This window comes from Phocoena sinus, chromosome 10 (genome assembly GCF_008692025.1).
Source record: "Phocoena sinus isolate mPhoSin1 chromosome 10, mPhoSin1.pri, whole genome shotgun sequence".
In the NCBI taxonomy this organism is placed as follows: domain Eukaryota; kingdom Metazoa; phylum Chordata; class Mammalia; order Artiodactyla; family Phocoenidae; genus Phocoena; species Phocoena sinus.
Genome location: NC_045772.1, coordinates 31,863,857 through 31,876,347, shown reverse-complemented (window position 1 = coordinate 31,876,347; position 12,491 = coordinate 31,863,857). Strand labels below are relative to the sequence as shown.

Here is a 12,491-nt window from a genome sequence, read left to right as displayed (position 1 = left end):
GATGATTACGTATTGCCTAAACCACATAAGCCATAATGGTGTATGATCTTGCCATTCCATCCCTCTTCTCAGAAACATGCAATGGCTTCGCATGGCCCCTAAGAAGAATCTGCCCTCCTGTGGCATTCAAGGCTCTGGTCCCATCTCACTGTGTATCCCTTTACGCACTGTATGCTCAGGATTGGACTTGATGGGATAAACTGAGAAATTTTAAAACTTCTTGCTTTGGAAAACACTGCTCAGGCTGGGCATAATTATCCTTCTTTATCAAAATTTCTCATCCTTGTAAATCTTAGCCCAAACACCAACTCCCCCATGATCATCCCTAGTCTATCCATTTCTTCTTCCTGTGTGCCCCAAGTACATTAACTAGACCGCAGTTTTGCACTTAGGTAATTACTTCACTGTGGCTTTATGCAGTTGACAGTGGTTTTCCTGTCTTCTCCCCAACTAAGTTAGAAACCCCTTGAGATCCAACAGTGTATTAATTCAATTTTACCTTCTTTGATTACTTTACCTATCTTCCTTGATTACTTAACCAATACATATTTATTGGAATAAAATGATTTATCTCCTTTTGTGCATATTACAATAAAATCTAGATTAATGATGTTTTCCATAGAAAACTTTGAGTTTACCTTAAATGCTCAACCATGTTATGAACATGTGTGATAACTTTAAGATAATGACAGGGCAAATTTGAGTGCATAAAATTCTTTATTTAGAACAATAAAGTATGTGTATATATAATGTAATTTCAAATTCAAACCTGTATAAAAAAGGGTCAGGACATAAACCTATTTTAAAAAGTACACATACAGTACATACACATCACATTTTACAACCTTTTTTATTTAACTTCAGTCATAATAAAACTATAGAATAATGCTGACATACATTTACATTACAATATGCAAACTCCAATCTATGACTGAACTAGCAATATATCTGTGCATCCATCTAAATGTCTGAATACTTTAAGTCCATTGATTTAAAAAATAGTGGCAAGTGGACACTATAATCACACATTAATCCTTAGAATATAGGAGAATAGGGTATTTTGATTGGAAATTTTTATCTAGTGAGTCATGGCTCACTGAAAATACTATGTTTTTTAGTTTAAACAATTTTATTTAAAAAACAACATAAGATGTAATTGGAGACGGCGGTTATAAATACATGTACGATGCTTAGGAAACATTTTAGGATCAAGAATATCCATTTTAATATGGATTATTTCTAAAACAGTATTTTGTTAGGAAATGAAAGTACCATTATTTTATCTTTACAAAGGCATTTCCAGCAACACCATAAACTGTGTGATCAAACACCACAAATGAACTGGTTGGAATTTCAATCTGAATGTTTATATTGTAATGCCAATTTCAGAATAATACTGTTTCAAAACAAGCTGGCTTTCTCTAAAATTCTTATCCCACTTTCCAATCCTGAAATATAATTTATGGTTTACCCATCTCCAAATGGATTCGAAAGTATCTTTTTGCACTTAAAAACTTTATGAGCATCTTACAGTTTCTGCTCTTAGCTTTTAAGAAAATGAGAGCATTTAAATGCTTGATTTGGTACACTTCCAAATGTTACACACATCTCATCTTTTCCTGGGTAAAATGTACTCTTGGTTTTCATTCTTCAGAGGTGATCCAAAAATGTTTATTTAAGCAACGGAAAAAGCCATCTCTTGTGTAAGTGGTTATCCGACTCACCCTACAGGAGACTGATTTTCACTTTTACGAATGGACCCTATTTACATTACAAACAAGAACAGCCATAGCTTTTTATGTTCAAATTGCTATTCACAGAGATCAGAGTTGGATATTTTATATGCGATAGTTTCAGCTCTATTTTATCATCTTTGTCAGTCACGTATCAATAGGTTTCTCTCATACCTATGGTATGACTTGACTTCACCATATAGATAAATAAAAATTGAGAGCCAAAGAAGGGCAGTGATTTACCAATACCCATTAATGGCAGAGTGGAAGCTCCTGACAGTTTTTCCTAACATCCATCCCACTATGTCCAACTGCCTTCTTGAAAAATATATTTCTTAGTTAAATTAGAATAGGTTGGGAATGGCTAAAAGCCCCATACTGGAATTACATTTTGAAACCAGAACCTAGCTTCAGAAAAACATTAAGAAATATCCATGAATTCTGCATGGAGTTTTCTATTAATTTAAAACTTCATTTGAATTAGAATACCAAAATATGCCACAAAGTTTCTCCAGAGTACTTTAATTCTTACTCAAAGCAGATATTTCATTGTGAACATACTTTATCATACATTGTCATTTTTCACATAGTTAATCCTTTTCAAAGAGAATAGGGTACTTGTTCTGTTAAAGTATTGAAAAAAATAACTTGTTTCTGACTCATCAGAAAGTGGCTGTGTGGTAAGCACATCAGATTATAATACAAAATCAAGCAACGCTTTGATATCACAGGGCAGGCACCGTTTATCAGTGCCAGTTTCTCTATAGATTTGGGTTCTACCACAGAGGTACAAAGCTTAATTATACTTTACACTAAAGTATAATTTAGAATCTGCAGACTTCTGAAACCATTTTAAAAGACAATTTTGAAACATTACAAAAGAGAACTATCAGATACATGGCACCAATTTAAAAGGTGATTTCACAGTTTAAGATGTCAGTTGTGAGTTTTCCATGATTTATAAAGGATGTTCAGAACACATATTGGATAAAATAAAGCAAAGACATATACGTATATATAGTTTTTAATCGCCAAGTAGATATGACAGTTCATTCCCAAGCAACTACCAACCAAAGTAATGTTCAACATTTTTCTATTGTTCGTGTATTTTACTGAATTTTAGTGTTTTAAAAATTGGTAATCCACACAACTCTCAATGAACCAACACATTTGATTAGGCAGAATACATCTCCCCTCGCCTACCATGCCAGATTTCATAACTTGCTGAATTTGTTTATTTAACCCCATCAATTAGGACCATGTCCTTGTGTGTTAAAACCCAGCTACCAGCTTTGAGAACAAAAGTACATCTATTGTACTCTAAAGCTCATTAAGCAGCATTTTTACATACTTACAAAAACTGAAACCATTGCTGAAACAAACTATTAGATTGAGAAGTATCAATCTTCTCAATCGACACATGACCTACACACATACTCATGTTAATCTATGTCTATTTTCTTCAAAACAATCAATATCACACACCGAGACAGGTCCTTTCAGCCATTAAATTGATCTCTGGTTTTATTATATATAATTGGTTGTACCATGGGATATTTGAGGGACTGAATAAATTAATGCAACTTCCCAAAGCATCTGGGTTGTATCTTAGAGACATGACTAGTGTTTGAGGAACCACAGCACTTTAGAGGAGGGATCGTAGAAATCATCTGAGCTCTTTGGTATAAAAAAGAGCAAGGGCCACTTACTAGAGTTGTATTTGAATTAGCTTTGAACATAAGGTAAAATCCAGCTCTACTAGAAATTCTTGGACTTTTGAAAACAAAGGAAAGATAGCAGTTTTTCATGCCTTTCTCTATCACTGCATTGAAAACAGTCATGTGATGGTGATAGACATGGCAATGATGTTATCACAAGGATCAAGTTAGAATGGAAAGCTTTGGATTCCTGTATGTGTACGTTTGTGATATATTAAAAGAATCTTCATCAAAATAAACCAAAAGAAATCATTCTTTGACCTTAGTCAGATGTTCCTTTGAAATAAAAAACATTGGCAAGGGAAATTCACTTAATGTCTTACAAGTTCTGGTTTAAAAATGCAATGTCCATCTTGGGAATTCCTGCCACGTTCACTCAATATGACAAAAATGCTGTCGCATATTTTAATAGCAAACTGACATGCGTAACTACATAAAGCTTTCTTTTTATTTTTAATTCATAAACCTTAATGAATACAGAGTGCCTGATTTTAAATAAATGGATCCTTTAAACAGATAATGGTGATTATACTATAAATAACTAAAGTTTCCTGATCCCCTGCATTCTTGTAAAAGCCAAGTAAGTCACCTAGTTTTCAACACCCATATTAGCATGTGTGTGGTTATCTAACCATAGATACTAAATATCATAAGTTATATTTACTCTCTCCCACAGCAGAAATTGAAAATGCGGCCTCCATACATTCAGTGATTTCTCCTAAGTCCCTTTACATAACTCTGTGATAGTTTTAGAATATAAACATTTTGTAATATAATTTGCAAGCACAATTTGTACACGCCATAGTGGTCAAGGGCAAAGGCTGACTTCACCAGGGGTGCCAGATGCCCTCCTCGGCAGACTGTTCTGCTGGGCAGTGTCCACAGCTTCTTCGTGTGATGACTCTTTCGGAGTCTCTCCTCTGCAAAGGCATCACTGTTGTGTAATTCAGTACTGGCTCCCCTGCATGACTAAAGTCAGACAACCATGTCCATTTGTCTAGTGGGATACGGTTGAGCACACTCTGTCAGAAAGAGACCAAGCTCAGACCCATATCATTCATTGATCAGCAGCTATAAGGCTGACCTGCCCCTACCCCCACCCTCTTTTCCCACTGCTTTCTAAATGAACAGTGGCTGATGCTATGGAGTTTTTGTTTTTTGAATTTTTTCTAGATCCCTTTGATAAAAATGATGACCCCCCACTATCCAGGCTGAAATCTACTTGCAGAGACCAAGATAACTATGAACTGCAGGTTGTAACTGTAAAATAAAGCTATGTGGTTTTTCAACAATTAGACGTTTCTGGAGGCATGCAAAACGGTACGTGCAGTCTGGGACACGTGCTTTCTCTCCCACCATCAGCTGCAAGTTCTAATTGAGACCACAAATCCCCCAGGTCCTTAAAATAGAGTCCTGCTCGGTGCAAGTTCTTCTTTACAGATGATTAATTCAGTGCCAGTTTCACAGTAAAACACTTTGTTCCAATTTCTGAATCATCCACGTAGTCATGGGTAGCAAGAACAGATAAAGATGCGGTCTGTCACTCCAGACAGAATAGGAATTTGTTTAAAGCTGCTTCATTTATGAAGCAAACATGAACTGTTACCCGCCTAGAGAAGAAAAAAGAGAGATTATAGCATATCTGCTTTCTACCTTCTTTTCATTTTTAGTAGCTGAATTCATATGACTACAGAATGAGTAATAGATTTACAATGCATGCTTCACTTACACAGCCTAAAATAACTTGACAGATGTTTCCTAGATGCAGTGATCAGTCACTTGCTGATCTCCCTAGTAACATTTTACATAATCTGAAATGATCTTACTGTTTACTGAGTGTCTCTTCCCATTAGAATGTAAGCCCCATGAGGAACATAGAGCTTTTGTTTATCTTTTTCACTGCTGTATTCCAACACCTAGAACAGTGCCTGGTACAAAAGAGATACGGGTGTCCCCTGCTTTTCAAAGTTCCCTTTATACCACTTTGCTTTTACAAAAGACCTACTTTAGTACCTGTTTTCGACAAACGAAAGAAATCCAAAGAGGATTTTTGCTTTTATGAAAAAAGGTAAAAAGAGACCGTCGCATTCAGGGTTTGTTCTGCAGTGAGCCTACAGAGGCAGTGTGCACCGCCAGCAGTGAGAGTGGCACCGCCAAGTTCCTTCCCCGGAACTACACTTAGCCTCTCAGCATAAAGCCACCATAACTTTGAATTGTGTCTATGAGCATCTGTGCTTTACATCGATTTATTTTATGCGTCCCATTAGCAAGATGTATCCTAAGGTGATTGCTTCTTTGCTTAAGCCATTTTGGTTTAAGACGTTTCATTGGAATGCTCTACGTTTGCATAGCGCTGGAGGGGGCCACTTGTACTCAATAAATATTTCTTGAACACAGAGTGGATGAATGAATATCCTGTGGCTTTCATACCCCCAAGCACAGCACAGATTATCTCCATTTCTGATAAGAGTGTTATCAATCTGTGTAGCCTTGAATTTCTCTAACAAGGCTTCCAAGAGGTTGTAAACAGGTGGTGAGGGGAGAGGGTCTGAAGAACAATGGCGGTGTTCAGAGTGGAGAAGTGGAGATTGATGGAGTGGCATGAAAGAGATATCTGGGACAGGTGGAGAGGCTGATCAGAGGCCATCCACAAATGACAGCCTCCTAGCCACAGATCAGTGCCAGTATCCTGACTGCCTAGCCAGGTTCTAGCAATCACTTCTCCCAACTGAGGAAATAGCAGCAGTAAGATCTCCTTCAGTACTGTCAGCCAAAAGAAGAAAGATAGAAATCCTGGCACCACATTCCTGACAAAGCCTCTGGGGAAGTTCATTTGGCCTCAGCACAGCTTACTGTACTTGCTGAAGCATGAAAGCCAGACTGTTTTAGCTTTTCAGTGCTGGTGTTAAACCACTGAGCTTTGGACTCAGCTTTCAGATTTTTCAACTTTCAAGTGAAGTATTTGTACTTCCTTATCTTTTTTTTAAAAAAATTATAGGCAGCATTTGCATGCTATTTTCAATCACAACCCCTAAATAAATGTGTATTTTGCATTTAGTTTCTTCCCTACTCTTTTCCTATTTTGTCCTTATTTATCAATCCCAGAACCAGAGATCACTGGTTTTAAAATGTTTGCGATCATTACATAGGCTATATATAAAACTTTATAGTATGAGTGATAAGAAGTACAGTGTTTTTTTCCAGTAATATGCTAAATGTATATTACTCTAATGTAATATATGAAATGTATGCAATCATTAAGTGTAATATATTGAAAATGTAAATATATAAAATGTAATAATATACTAAAAACCATATTACATGACAATTTACCAAACAGAGAACTCTAAAAAAATAGAAAACCTGTATTTAGGAAAGCAGAATTAAATACTGAAGGAAAAATTAACAGGCATTAAGAGCAAATTTCAGAAATGCAAATTACCTAGCAGATATTTTAAAAATAAAACTTGGTTAGAAAAGCAGAAGGAAACCACAAAAAAGCAAAACATATATATATTTTTTGAAAAAGCTACAAATAACCTGAAACTCTAAACGTAAGCGTAGAGAAGCAAGAGTGGAAATCTATTCTGATTATGTCTTTGGATCATTTAGCAAAGAAAACAAACGTAAAAACCAACAAATAGTTTCCCATAGAACGAAACTACCATTTTTATAATAATACCATGGATTCTGGCAACAACCTCATGAAATAAATAGGGTGAGTATTATTATCCCCCCATTACATTTGAAGAATCAGGGGTTAAAAGACAACTGACTCATCCAGGAACATACAGCTAGTTAAGGTGCAGATTAGACCCAAGTCTAATCCCTTCTAATCCTCTGCATCACAATGTATCTACACAGAGGGAGCTCCAAACCAAAACCTTCAAAATTCTTAGGAAATATGTGGTAAAGAGTCAAAGATCTGGCCATTGGTAACCAACCATTATTGAGTCCTGTGCAATAAATGTCCCAGCATAACTTGCCCTCATCCCTATTCCAATTCTAGGATCAACTTTCTTCTGTCTTAGATCTACTGGAAACTTCCAGGTTGTGTTTCTTTTATGAATCTCTCCACCAGCCTAATTATAGTAAGAATTACTTTCTAGGGATTTCCCTGGTGGCCCAGGGGTTAAGAATCTGCCTGCCAATGCAGGGAACATGAGTTCGAGCCCTAGTCCGGGAAGACCCCACAGGCCACGGAGCAACTAAGCCCGTGTGCCACAACTACTGAGCCTGTGCTCTAGAGCCCACAAGCCACAACTACTGAGCCTGCGTGCCACAACTACTGAAGCCCGCACGCCTAGAGCCTGTGCTCTGCAACAAGAGAAGCCACTGCAGTGAGAAGCCCGTGCACCACAACGAAGACCCAACACAGCCAAAAATAAATAAATAAAATAAATTAAAAAAAAATTACTTTCTACACTTACCATGCTGGGATAAGTCCCTAAACACCGCCATCTCAGTATCTACAAACTCATGCTATTTACCGTCAACCAAACTGGGCCTTCTCCGTGATTACACAGTCCTTCTCCCAAGGTCTCAATTAGAATTCTTTGTGGATGACTTCCCAATCCCCAATCTATTATTTGCAGCCCTTACTGTACTCTGAATTTCCAGTGAAGCATATTTGGCCACTGGTTAATAATTACTAACGGCTCCTTCTCCCATTTTTTTCTGTTGGCACTGCCATCTGGTTAGTCCCATAGGCTCCAAATCATCCCTGATTACTGCCTGTGATGTCAAGCCTCACATCCCATCAGGAACTAGGACTTGTTCTTTTACTGCAGTGACTCCAAAATGGCCTATGCTTTCCTATTTCCATGGCTGTGACCCTAGTTCAGGTTGTCATTCTCTCACATCTGTTTTGAAGATTGGCCTCCTAAGTGGACTCCTTGATTCCAGGTCACCACTCCCATCCATCTGGCCATGCCAACGTCTGATTACTTTCCTAAACCTCTGCTTTGATTGTATTACGTCTTTTCTAAACCCTCCAACAACTCCTTATATTACTCAATAAAGTGTAACCCCTGTACTTGGAATTCAGACCCTGTTTCAAACTGATGCCCATCCTTTCTCAGCATTTTAACCCTTTATGTGTACTTCTACTGGAGTCCAGCTGTACAAACTCTTGAACACAGTCTGTACTTTCAGCTCCCTGATTTAACTTACGCCATTTGCAGTATCTGGATTTACCCCTTCCCTACTGCCAGTAAAATTTTAGCAATCATCCAAGATCCAGTTTCATACAAATGCCACCTCCATCACCCTTACAATAAAGCCTTTCTCCGAATGATTTCTCTCTCCTGTTAAATAAGACAATTGTATATGGGTGGTACAATTCTATGGGATGCCATCTGTACCAGTCATTATCTACAGCTATGTTCAGGGCACATCCTCTACAACCATATGCAGTGGCTTTGCCTTTGACTCCTTATTTATTGCATTTCTTTGTCAGCTTCTTTTGCTGTTTTTTAACCAAAATCTCCTTTAGTCTGTTTTAAAATAATAGGTTATTATGCATATGTCTTATCTCCTTTTGTAGGCCATAAGCAATTTGAGGACAGAACTAGGTTATATTAAGCTTTGCATCCAACAATGCACGTACTATAGAGCTTGTTGGTGTCACATTTGTGGTTAGAATGAAGAGTAAAATTGTGCTATGATCTACTCTATTTCTTTCTCTTAAACTGTGCTACACGCAACCCAATAAATGAAAAATTCTTCTGGGATGCCACATACGTATACTTGTCGTTAGCTAGTTGACTAAATACATTTTTAACTTTTTGCAGAGATAATTTCACGTTTGATGTCAAATAAACACAGCTTTTGTATATTTTCTCTTAGAGGCAACTTCTTTTGTTTCTGGGTCATTATCTACATTCCTTCCTTGTATTTAAAATATCAAATCCTCCTCTTCATTTTCCAATTATAGGTTGGAGAACTATTCCATATGTTTTCTATTCTAGTGTTCCAATATTTGTCCTGGTTTAATTTGTTTTAGTTCATGAAACTTCTATTTCAGGGAGAAATCCTTGCCACAAACCTGAGTCATTCCTTATATTTTCCCCTTTTTTTGTGAAGCAAGAAAATGACTATAATCCAAATTATATCCAATTTTTAAAATATATAATTACAACTCCATATTTCATTTCTATCTTGGTACTTTTTACTACTGTTCTTCTTATTTCTTGGCATATTTCCTCTCCTACCATGTCATAGTCTGTTCTCCCAAGCCTTTCCCTCCACCACATCCCTTTCCCCATATTATACTCAAATTTCCTTGGCAGGTTTTACCAAACCTCTGTTGGTACAAGGAACAGGCTTTCTCTATACGATGGGTACTCAATAAATGGTTACAAATGATACATATATATTTTGACTTCGGGGTTTGCAGATTCATGATAATGAGCTGCTTCTCTTTTCTTCCTTTTATCTATCTTGCCCTCAGTATTTGAATTCTTATTTACTTCTACCTACACACGTCTATTTTTGTTTTTACTCCATAAATTTTATTCTCACGTTACTGCAGTTCTCTGAGGTATTCATCCATCTCTCCATTCACTTATTCAACAGATACATTCATCACTTGCATGTGCAAAGTGTAAACTATATAGTTTAATGGAATTCCAAAATGAAATTCAGAAACCAGTCCTGTCCTCTAAGAACTTATGGTTTAGAAGAGGACACAAAACATCTACGTAAGTGGCTGTGAGTAAGTAATGTCTATGTAAGTAATGGTAACTAATACCATATTAATATTGTATGAAATGTAATACAAAATATAATTAGACGGCCATAAAAGAGAGATTACTTTCATTTGGGAAGTTAGCTTTTTGGAGGTGGTGGTTCTGAGCTGAGCCTTGAGAGAGCTTTGCAGAGATGGTGAGAAGTAAGGTCATCTATTTTACACCAGCTCCTCAATGATATGTGATGAGTTTATTTCTAAACAATTTGGGGCTTCTTTAACCTGTCTAATTTCATTCGTTTAATTCTATGAGTAACATTTCAGATTTTAAGAAAAATAATTTAGCCATTTCCCATATGACTGTACTCCCCCTTGCTGTACATACTTTGCTGTCCTACTGACCAAAATCAGCAAATTAAACACACACATACACATACAAGATAAAAATAAACCTTACTGCACTTTTTAAAAGATTGTTTCAAAACATCTTATTTTATTGCAGTAAGAACACTTAACACAAGGTCTACCCTCTGAACACAGTTTTAAATACACAATGTAGTTTTTTTAACTCTAAGCATTATGTTGTATAGCAGGTCTCTAGAACATATTCGTCTCGCAAAACAAAAAGAACCTTAAAAAAAAGGCCACTTCAGCAGAGCTATCTTCCTTACCACTTGGTAAGATTTTCATTTAGGGTTTATTTATTCACTCAGTCACTTCAACAGACATTTATTGAGCACCTACATTGTTGCTTAGGCAACAAGTGAGGTACTTGTGAGGAGATATAGCAAGAACCAGACAGACTCACTTCCTGTCCTTGTATATTCCCTGACCAGCATGTGTAAGTTGCTTGACTACAGCTGCTTTAAAATGCCATCTTTCTTTCTCCTAGACAAGTGCCCTGGGCTTTTCCATCATAATCCATTTCCCAAATGTCACAGGACAAATGCCACAATTAAACACCACATCACCTACGTGCCAAAACAGGATCCCAGTGATGCCATCGAAAAGCAAACCACAGAGAACATTACTTGAGCCTTTAAGGTTCAATTAACCATTTAATGTATAGTTGGTGGATGTCTGGCTTAAGGGAAGTGAAACAGCAGATGGGGAAAAAACAGTAGGTTTGTACTGGGATTGGAGGTCAAAGAAATGTTTCTTGGAATAACAATGATTTCAGCTTGGGGAATACTGCACCCGAAAATAAAAAGGGTCAAGTGAAGGGTTTATTCCTTTACAGTGTTTGACAGGAAACATGAGGCTAGAGGAGAGCTAGGATGGGAGCAGAAGAGAGGGTGCTATTCGTGCTCCAGACGTGGTGATCAAGGGCATGATTCAAGGCAAAAATGAAGTCCGTGTAATAGCAGGGTTAAAGTGTTAGAGGCATATGCGACATAATTACTATTATTATATGATGTTATTTTGGGTTGTTGAAAAATGATGTTTGATAAAAGTGAGTTCCTGGAGGAGACAAAGGCTCTGTGACCCAGTTTCCCTGGGGAAGGTTCAATCTAGAGAGAAATCTCTGAATCTGGGACAGAAGGGAAAGCTGGAAGGACAGTGACCTGTAAGGAATATAATATAATATAATAATCGGGCGAGTAAATGATCCTCTAACCACGAGGGAGTGCAGGGGAAGAACTGAAGATTTAGGAAGATGAAAGAACACTTATACACCACTGTAATAAATGGGGGTTCATGAGCAGAACAGAATTAACAGTGAGTTGGCAGAAGTACAAATGGGAAGAGCATGCATGACGTTGGATCAGGTTAGTGCCATTCAGGGTGCTCCCTGCACCGCGTCTGCAGCTTGGGAGTTGAGAAAGTAGACAGGAGAGGGGAGAGGAGGTATAAACATCAGCGCCCTCTGGTCATGTTTTCCTAGTCTCCCTTCATCCCCAGGCCCTTCACAGACCCACACAATCACAACAGGTTATCAGTCCCCGGTTTATATTCAGTGTGTCCTGGGCTCTGGACTGTGATGAGGCACAAGTATTGTGTCATGTGGCAGGTGGCACTTTACCTTGACAATTTCCCTCTCCTACTGTATGGGATTTTTTTTTTTTTTTTACTGTATGGGATTTTGACCTTTTCTACTTTTCCTTAAAATAGCAGGGCAATGTTTTTGATTTTCGCTTGTTTCAGCATTTAAAAAATGAGATACTTTTCCTATCATGTTAATCACACCTAATTGAAGTTGATTTTATTTATTCTTCTTCTATTAATAATATTTTATTTTAGTCCTATTTAGTCCAAAATATTTTATTTTGCCCCTTGTCTAATTTATTTTCTGGCCTCAAAAATAGGAAACACTCAGAAATTCCCTGGTGGCCCAGTGGTTAGGACACCATG

The 12,491-nt window shown here is 37.2% G+C and overlaps 1 protein-coding gene across 3 annotated transcripts in view; it reads right to left on the bottom strand.

Moving 5' to 3' along the window:
- Positions 1-834: 834 nt before the first annotated feature.
- Positions 835-12,491, bottom strand: part of KITLG (KIT ligand) — an 87,883-nt gene continuing 76,226 nt past the window's right edge. For all 3 annotated transcript variants that reach the window (XM_032646027.1, XM_032646029.1, XM_032646028.1), the window contains one exon: positions 835-5,061. The gene's annotated coding sequence lies outside the window, so the exon portion shown is untranslated. The remainder of the gene's footprint in view (positions 5,062-12,491) is intronic.